The sequence below is a fragment of the Ranitomeya imitator genome, chromosome 2 (genome assembly GCF_032444005.1).
Source record: "Ranitomeya imitator isolate aRanImi1 chromosome 2, aRanImi1.pri, whole genome shotgun sequence".
Taxonomy (NCBI): domain Eukaryota; kingdom Metazoa; phylum Chordata; class Amphibia; order Anura; family Dendrobatidae; genus Ranitomeya; species Ranitomeya imitator.
Genome location: NC_091283.1, coordinates 309,064,644 through 309,074,010, shown reverse-complemented (window position 1 = coordinate 309,074,010; position 9,367 = coordinate 309,064,644). Strand labels below are relative to the sequence as shown.

Here is a 9,367-nt window from a genome sequence, read left to right as displayed (position 1 = left end):
GCGAGAAAAAAATTCAAAACGCCAGAATTACGTTTTTTTGGTCACCGCGACATTGCATTAAAATGCAATAATGGGCGATCAAAAGAACGTATCTGCACCAAAATGCTATCATTAAAAACGCCAGCTCGGCACGCAAAAAATAAGCCCACAACCGACCCCAGATCATGAAAAATGGAGACGCTACGAGTATCGGAAAATGGCGCAATTTTTATTTTTTTTGTTAGCAAAGTTTGGAATTTTTTTTCAAGACTTAGGTAAATAATAACCTAGTCATGTTAGGTGTCTATGAACTCGTACTGACCTGGAGAATCATAATGTCAGGTCAGTTTTAGCATTTAGTGAACCTAGCAAAAAAGCCAAACAAAAAACAAGTGTGGGATTGCACTTTTTTGCAATTTCACTGCACTTGGATTTTTTTTCCCGTTTTCTAGTACACGACATGCTAAAAACAATGATGTCGTTCAAAAGTACAACTCGTCCCGCAAAAAATAAGCCCTCACATGGCCAGATTCACGGAAAAATAATAAAGTTATAGCTCTGGGAAGGAGGGGAGTGAAAAACGAACATGGAAAAACGAAAAATCCCAAGGTCATGAAGGGGTTAAACAAAAAAAGCTCAGCTGCATACACACACGGCTCCGCTCCATACACCTCATACACACAGCTCTGCTCAGTACATGTTGTAGACACACAGCTTCACTCCGTACAAACATGGCTCCTGTCCATACACAAACAACTGGTCTGTACATACAGTACATGCACGGCTCAGCACCGTACACCCTGTACACACGCACAGGGCCGGCTCCAGGTTTTTGTGGGCCCCGGGCGAAAGAGCCTCAGTGGGCCCCCCTCTTTAACACATACCACGATTCATGATGCACAGATACAGCAGAGAAATATACCACAGCCAGGTAGCATGTAACACAGCCCACGTAGCATATAACACAGCCCACGTCGCATATAGCACAGCCATGTAGCATATAACAGCCACGTAGCATATAGCACAGCCATGTAGTATATAGCACAGCCACGTAGTATATAGCACAGCCCACATAGTATATAGCACAGCCCACGCAGTGTATAACACAGCCCACGTAGTATATAGCACAGCCCATGCACTGTATAACACAGCCCATGTATTATATAGCACAGCCCACGCAGTGTATAGCACAGCCCACCCAGTGTATAGCCCAGCCCACGCAGTATATAGCCCAGCCCACGTATTATATAACACAGGCCACGTAGTATATAACACAGCCCACATAGTATATAACAGAGCCACGTAGTATATTGTCAAGCCACGTAGTATATAGCACATCCATGTAGTATATAGGACAGCCACATAGTATATAGCACAGCCACGTAGTATATTGCACAGCTACGTAGTATATAGCACATCCCACGTAGTATATAGCACAGCTCACGCAGTATATAACAAAGCCACGTAGTATATTGCACAGCTACGTAGTATATAGCACATCCCACGTTGTATATAGCACAGCTCAATAGTATATAGCACAGCTCACGCAGTATATAACAAAGCCACGTAGTATATTGCCCAGCCACGTAATATATTGCACAGCTACGTATTATATAGCACAGCTCACGTAGTGTATAGCACAGCCCACACAGACGCAGTATATAGCACAACCCACGTAGTATATAGCACAGACTGCCAGCCATTTAGTATAGACAGTCTAGGCTAGGACTAGTCAACCAGGCCTGGCTCACAGCAGGCTGCCAAAAAGACCCCCCCACCACCGCAATGCATTGGGACCAGGTCCATGAACTTGGAGGAAGACTCACTCACTCGCCATTGTTTCCATTGGGGACACAGCCTGCGCCTGGGACCGGGTGCACCGTCCGTGCACCTGACTGCTGCTCCTGCCTCCTGCTCCGCTCGTATTTCTTCTTGGCGCTGCCACTGCACCTGCGCTGCCGCTGGACTCCTGGATGGTGGACGCGTGGATTACAGCAGCCGGAAGTGTCAGGACAGAGCGACCGCCGGCCCGGAAGTGACTCGTATCCATGGTGATGGCGGCGCCGGCGGTGACTGGTGAGTATTGCAGGCAGCTGTGTGAAACTCAGTCCCAGCAGCAGGCACGGCCCGGAAGTGACTCTGGCTGCGTATCCATGGTGACAGACGGTCCCGACTCCCGGAGGTGAGTATTCCGGCTGCAGCTGCGCACCGTAAATGGGCCCCCCCATCTCGCCAGGGCCCCGGAATTTGCTCGGGTACGCCGGGTGCTGACGCCGGCCCTGCACACGCAGCTCCACTCAACACACCCTGTACACAGGCGGCTTCACTAAATACATCACACATGGCTCTGCTCCGTACACACACGGCTCTGCTCTGTACACCTCGTACACACACGGCTCTGCTCAGTACACCCTGCACACACACGGCTCCGCTTCATACACCTCGTACACACACGGCACCGCTCCGTACAACTCGTACACACACGGCTCCGCTCTGTACACCTCATACACACACGGCTCCGCTCCGTACACCTCGTACACACATGGCTCCACTTCATACACCTCATACACACACGGCTCCGCTCCGTACACCTCGTACACACATGGCTCCACTTCATACACCTCATACACACACGGCTCCGCTCCGTACACCCTGCACACACACGGCTCTGCTACATCCACACTGTAAACCCCTCCTGACCCCACACATAAACTTCCCCTCATCCAGCACCATGACAACCAGCACAGCAGAGTCCTGCATACGCTGAGACCCCTGATCATGTGACCCCTGACCCCTCCCCTCCTGTGACCTCATCACAGGTCCTGTGCGCACAGAACTGCCATATATGTGGTGTGCGGCTCTGCAGGTGAAGGTATGTGGAGATTCCCCATTTTTGGCGCATTAATATTAGAAATATATTGCTTGGTCTTCCAGACCTTATCTTGACCTCCACTGTTCCTGGTAACTGCTATTTCTTAATTACATTTAGGACTGAGGAAAGGGCAACTTGTAAACACTTTGTTATCTTCTTCTATCCTTCTCCTGCTTTGTGGCCTCCACCATTGTCAGAGCTCGGCAGCTGCTTAGAGCCCATGGCTGCTGTTTTTTGGCACAAGGTTGGAGGAGGCCGGGTTTTTACAAAGCTGGGAAATTTGCATCACCTGACCTTTCCTAACAATGATAGTGAACAAGGGATAACCCTAACAGGTTAATTAAGGTGTGAAACCTGGGTCAATGTTATCTGAGCACACACATCTCCAAGCGTTGCCCAAACTTTTACATCACCGCCTTTTCCTTTTTGTACTCTTTTTAAAATGTAAAAAATGCAAATATATATATATACCTAAAATACAAAGGAAATGTGTTATCTTTAACTTTAGGCCTTTTAGACATCATTTAACCTTTAACTTGCTTAACTGTTCACAATAACCGCAAAAAATATCTTTTACAATTGGGATAATTATCAGTTTAGCACTTAGCAGCACATCTGCACTTTTATTATTTCCCTTTTTGCACAGTAACATTGCATACACTAGTCCCATATTTTCATTTTTCTTTTTAAAATATTTTTATTAGGTTTTGAATTAAAAACTGAGATTAGGGAAATGAGTGAAGGGAAGGGAAGGGTTAACAATGGACAGTGGAAGGGATCAATAAAATTAGAGAACCCTAATAACAGTCTCTAACAAACAAATACTGATTTGCAATGTGAAGAATGTTGTATGTAGATGTCATACTTACATGTATACAATTCCGAGGAAAGAGGCACAAAATGGCAATTTTTAAACCTTATATTTGCTGTTCCAGATCTTCCATTTCTTAGAATATTTGCAAACACTGCTATTGTTAGCCGCAAATCTCCATTCCAGAGCGCTATGTTGGTGAATTTTGTCCAAAATATCTGAGAATTTGGATGTTTCGGGTTTTTTCCACCAGAATGCCAATGCATTTTTGACAACTAGGAGGATGTATGATGACATTTCTAACCGAGGGGTCAAATTGCTCCATGTCAAGGGAAAGAAGCGCCCTTTGAGGGGTGATGACAAAGTTTTCAGAAAAGGAGTTACCGTATATACTCGAGTATAAGCCGACCCCCCTAATTTTGCCACAAGAAACTGGGAAAACTTAATGACTCAAGTATAAGCCTAGGGTGGAAAATGCAGCAGCTACCGGTAAATGTCAAAAGTAAAAATAGATACCAATAAAAGTAAAATTAATTGAGACATCAGTTTAAGTGTTTTTGAATATCCATATTGAATCAGGAGCCCCATATAATGCTCCATAAAGTTTGATGGGCCCCATTAGATGCTGCATATTAAAATATGCCCTATATAATCCTGCATAAAGGGTAATAAGGGCCCCATAAGATGCTCCATAGAGATAGTTGCCCTATATAGTGCTGCACAAACGTTATGGCCCCATAAAATGCTCCATACAGATAATTGCCCCATATAATGCTGCACATGGCCCCATAAGATGCTCCATACAGTCACTTGCCCCATATAGTGCTGCACAAGCGTTATGGCCCCATAAGATGATCCATACAGTCACTTGCCCCATATAGTGCTGCACAAACGTTATGGCCCCATAAGATGCTCCATACATTCACTTGCCCCATATGCTTTTGCTGCGATAAAAAAAAATAAAAAATTCACATACTCACCTCTCGTCGCTCAGGACCCCCGACTACGTCACCGTGCCCTCTAACCTGAGCGTCACAGCCAGAGGACGCTGAAGACGAAGCCGCACCGGAACGAGGAACGGTGAATATCGCGCAGCGCAGTGCTCCCCTCCCCGTATACTCACCTACTCCTGGTGCGGTCCCTGCACGTCCCTGCGTCTTCCAGCGCTGCATCTTCTTCCTGTATTGAGCGGTCACAGTTACCGCTCATTACAGTAATGAATATGCGGCTCCACTTCTATGGGAGGTACAGGAAGAAGCTGCAGCGCTGGAAGAAGCAGGGACGCGCAGGGACCGCGCCAGGAGTAGGTGAGTATAATTACACAGCTGCTCCCCCTCCCCTGCCGACCCCTGGGTATGACTCGAGTATAAGTCGAGAGGGAGACTTTCAGCCCCAAAAAATGGGCTGAAAATCTCAGCTTATAATCGAGTATATACGGTAATACATTTCGTTCAACTTCACAATTGTGTTCCACTTGTTGTTGATTCGAGCAACGAGCCCAATGTAAGTCTATGGGAGACCCGAGTATTTTTACCATGATTCCCCCGGGGGTCCTTTAATGATGGAAACACTGCTCAAATGACACAGGAACATCATGGGGATGGCCCCTGAAAGCATTCCTGACTCCTAGTTCACAGCTTTAAACAATTTTTTCTGACATTCCCTTACTTTTTTCCCCAGTGCCAAAAAAAAACACACTAAAACGAAGCCAAAACGGATTTTGCAGGGAAATATGTTAATGCACATCCTTTGTAGGTTAATGACTTGCCTGTAAGGCCAAATAATTAACCACAGACCGAAAATTTCCTCCCCTACTTGGGCTTAGTTCAGACGCAGAGTTTTTTAAGAGTTTTTCAACTTTAACATTGCTTTCAACCACTACAAATACATTCACTAGAAAATGTCATTGTAACATTTAACACCCCTAGCTGGCCATGTGGTGTGTGACACATAAGCAGACCCATCTTGTTTCATTTATGAAGGAGGGAGTCTTAGGCTGTGTGCACACGTTTAGGAATTTTCTTGTTTTTTTCGTGTTTTTTAGCTATAAAAGCGCAATAAAACCGCAAAAAAACCCGCACACATTAAGCATCCTATTATTAGAATGCATTACGCATTTTTTGTGCACATGTTTTTTTTCCACAGCGGAATCACATTCTGGAAAAAAACGCAGCATGTTCATTCCTTGTGCGGAATCGTGGGGATTCCACATACATAGGAATGCATTGATCCGCTTACTTTCCGCATGTAGCTATGTCCACCATGTGGGAAGTAAGCGGATCATGTGCGGTTGGTACCCAGGGTGGAGGACAGGAGACTTTCCTCCAGGCCCTAGGTACCATATAATTGCTAAAAAAATAATTAAAATAAAAAATAATGACATTCTCACCTTCCAGCGTCCCCCGGCAGGCTTCCTGCTCCTCGTGACGCTCCGGTCCCAGTAATGCATTGCGAAAATGATCTGTGATGACGTGACATCATCTGGGGTCATGCCACAAAGCATTACTGTGACCGGAGCATTGCAAGGAGCGGGGAAGGTTGTCTGGGATGCCGGAAGGTGAGAATATCACGATTTATTATTTTTTTATTATTGTTAACATTAGATCTTTTTACTATTGATGCTGCATAGGCAGTAAAAAGTTGGTCACACTTGTCAAACACTATGTTTGTCAAGTGTGACCAACCAGTCAATCACTTTTCCAAGCGATGCTACAGATTGCTTGGAAAATGCTAGCATTCTGCCAGCTAATTACGCTTGTAAAACGCTAGTGTTTAGCAGGAAAAGGCATGCCAATTCTGCATGCGATATATCCGTGTCAGGAGTTGCGAAATTTCTGCGGCAATACTGCAACGTGTGCACTTAGCCTTAAAGTCACAGGGCCTATTTTTACTGGTGCATCAGGCAGCATTAATCTTCTTAAAGGGCCATTATTAAACAGTGGGTCTCCTAAACTGTTGTAGCCTATGCTGTGAGTGGATGGGCTGCCAAGAATTAAACGCACCACAATACCCCTGTCATAAGATGTCCAGGAGGGCCTCCTGAAAAAATGTTACATTGAATGCAAGGCCTGCCCTGCTATCAATTCATATGCACCCCAATAAGCGTTTGAACCCACATACTGGATGGGCCCATGCAAATTCACTTCACAATATTCATTTTGTACTCTGGTACTTCTTTGTTTTACACATTGGCAGCAAGGCCAGCCCTGCTGCATAGTCAGTCATATGCACCCCATTACGCCTTTGAACCCACATACTGGATGGGTCCATGAAAATCGACTTCACAATATTCATTTTGTACTCCCGTACTCCTTTGTTTTACACATTGTCAGGAAGGCCAGCCCTGCTGCATAGTCAGTCATATACACCCCATTACGACTTGGAACCCACAAACTGGATGGGCCCATGAAAATCCACATCACAATATTCGTTTTGTTCTGCTGTACTCCTTTGCTTTACACATTGACAGCAAGGCCAGCCCTGCTGCATAGTCATATGCTCTCCATTGCGCCTTGGAACCCACATACTGGATGGGCCCATGAAAATCCACTTCACAATATTCATTTTGTGCACCCGTACTCCTTTGTTTTACACATTGGCAGCAAGGCCAGCCCTGCTACATAGTCATATGCACCCCATTATGCCTTGGAACCCACATACTGGATGGGCCCATGAATATCCACTTCACAATATGCATTTTTGTACTCCCGTACTCCTTTGTTTTACACATTGGCAGCAAGGCCAGCCCTGCTACATAGTCATATGCACCCCATTATGCCTTTGAACCCACATACTGGATGGGTCCATGAAAATCCACTCGTATTTTTTAATGGTATGATGGTTTACAGGAGAATTTGGCAATTTTATTTGCCACGTTTTTAACACTATGGTTCAGATGCGGCTTTAAAGAAGGCTAATACTTGCAATACAATGCAATTTTATTGCAAATTACAAAATTCAAGGAATAGTACGATTGAATAGTATGAATGCGTACATTTTTGTATATGTACTTAACATACAACGGTTAATAAGGAATAAATACATATATTGACTGCGAATATATAAAGATTAACTACATACAGTATACTTACATCATCAAGAGGCTTTTAAACAGCATCTGTATGGAATATCAGAGATGCTGGACACACTGGAGCAGAATGCTGGACACACTAGGGGCAGAATGCTGGACACACAGGGGCAGAATGCTGGACACACTAGGGGCAATATGCTGGACACACTGGGGCAGAATGCTGGATACACTAGGGGCAATATGCTGGACACACTGGGGGCAATATGCTGGAGACACTGGGGGAAATATGCTGGAGACACTGGGGGCAATATGCTGGACACACTGGGGCAGAGATGCTGGACACACTAGGGGCAATATGCTGCACACACTGGGGCAGAGATGCTGGACACTGGGGGCAGAGATACTGTACACACTGGGGGCAGGACTGGAGACAGATGGGGCAGGTTTGGAGACATGTGCAGAATGTAGATACGGGGCATGATTGGAGACATGGGGCAGAATGAAACACATGGGGCAGGATTGGAGACAGATCATGCAGGATCATGGGGCAGGATGGATACGATGGATACTGATGGGGCAGGATGGGGAGATCATATGGGGCAGGATGGATACTCATGAGGGCAGAATGGGAGAACATATGGCTGGGGCCAGGATGGATGATATTATTATTACCATAGGGGCTAATTAAAGGGAACCTGTCACCCCGTTTTTTGAGATTGAGCTATAAATACTGTTAAATAGGGCCTGCGCTGTGTGTTCCTATAGTGTATGTAGTGTACCCCGATTCCCCACCTATGCTGAGAAATAACTTACCAAAGTCGCCGTTTTCGCCTGTCAATCAGGCTGGTCAGGTCGGGAGGGCGGGGTGACATCGCTGGTTCTTCCTCAGCTTTACGTTGGTGGCGTAGTGGCGTAGTGGTGAACAAGCAGTGCGCGATCTGCGCTGTCATCTCTTTCGTCGGTGGGGGCGGCCATCTTCCTGGGGCCGCGCGTGCGCAGATCGAGTGCTCTGCTGCACGGGGCTTCAGGAAAATGGCCGCGGGATGCCGCGCGTGCGCATTAGAGATCGCGGCGGCCATTTTCCCAAAGCCGAGTTTGCATCTCGGCTTTGGGAAAATGGCCGCCGCGATCTCTAATGCGCACGCGCGGCATCCCGCGGCCATTTTCCTGAAGCCCCGTGCAGCAGAGCACTCGATCTGCGCACGCGCGGCCCCAGGAAGATGGCCGCCCCCACCGACGAAAGAGATGACAGCGCAGATCGCGCGCTGCTTGTTCACCACTACGCCACTACGCCACCAACGTAAAGCTGAGGAAGAACCAGCGATGTCACCACGCCCTCCCGACCTGACCAGCCTGATTGACAGGCGAAAACGGCGACTTTGGTAAGTTATTTCTCAGCATAGGTGGGGAATCGGGGTACACTACATACACTATAGGAACACACAGCGCAGGCCCTATTTAACAGTATTTATAGCTCAATCTCAAAAAACGGGGTGACAGGTTCCCTTTAAGGGATATTATTACTGCAGTGATGTATCTATTTTATTTTTTGAGGACACTATTTTAAATGGGGGGCGGTCCTGTTACTGTGTAGAGTGATACTATGTCGCCTCTCTTTCTTCATGTGGTGTAATGTAGAAGTTGGGAAAAATTACGTGATGTGTTCTACAAGCGG

General features: G+C 46.4%; 1 long non-coding RNA gene across 1 annotated transcript in view; it reads left to right on the top strand.

Annotated features, from left to right (window-relative positions):
• Positions 1–2,798: 2,798 nt before the first annotated feature.
• Positions 2,799–9,367, top strand: part of LOC138667408 (uncharacterized) — a 41,567-nt gene continuing 34,998 nt past the window's right edge. Inside the window, exon 1 of the long non-coding RNA XR_011318745.1 lies at positions 2,799–2,851. This is a non-coding gene — a long non-coding RNA (uncharacterized lncRNA). The remainder of the gene's footprint in view (positions 2,852–9,367) is intronic.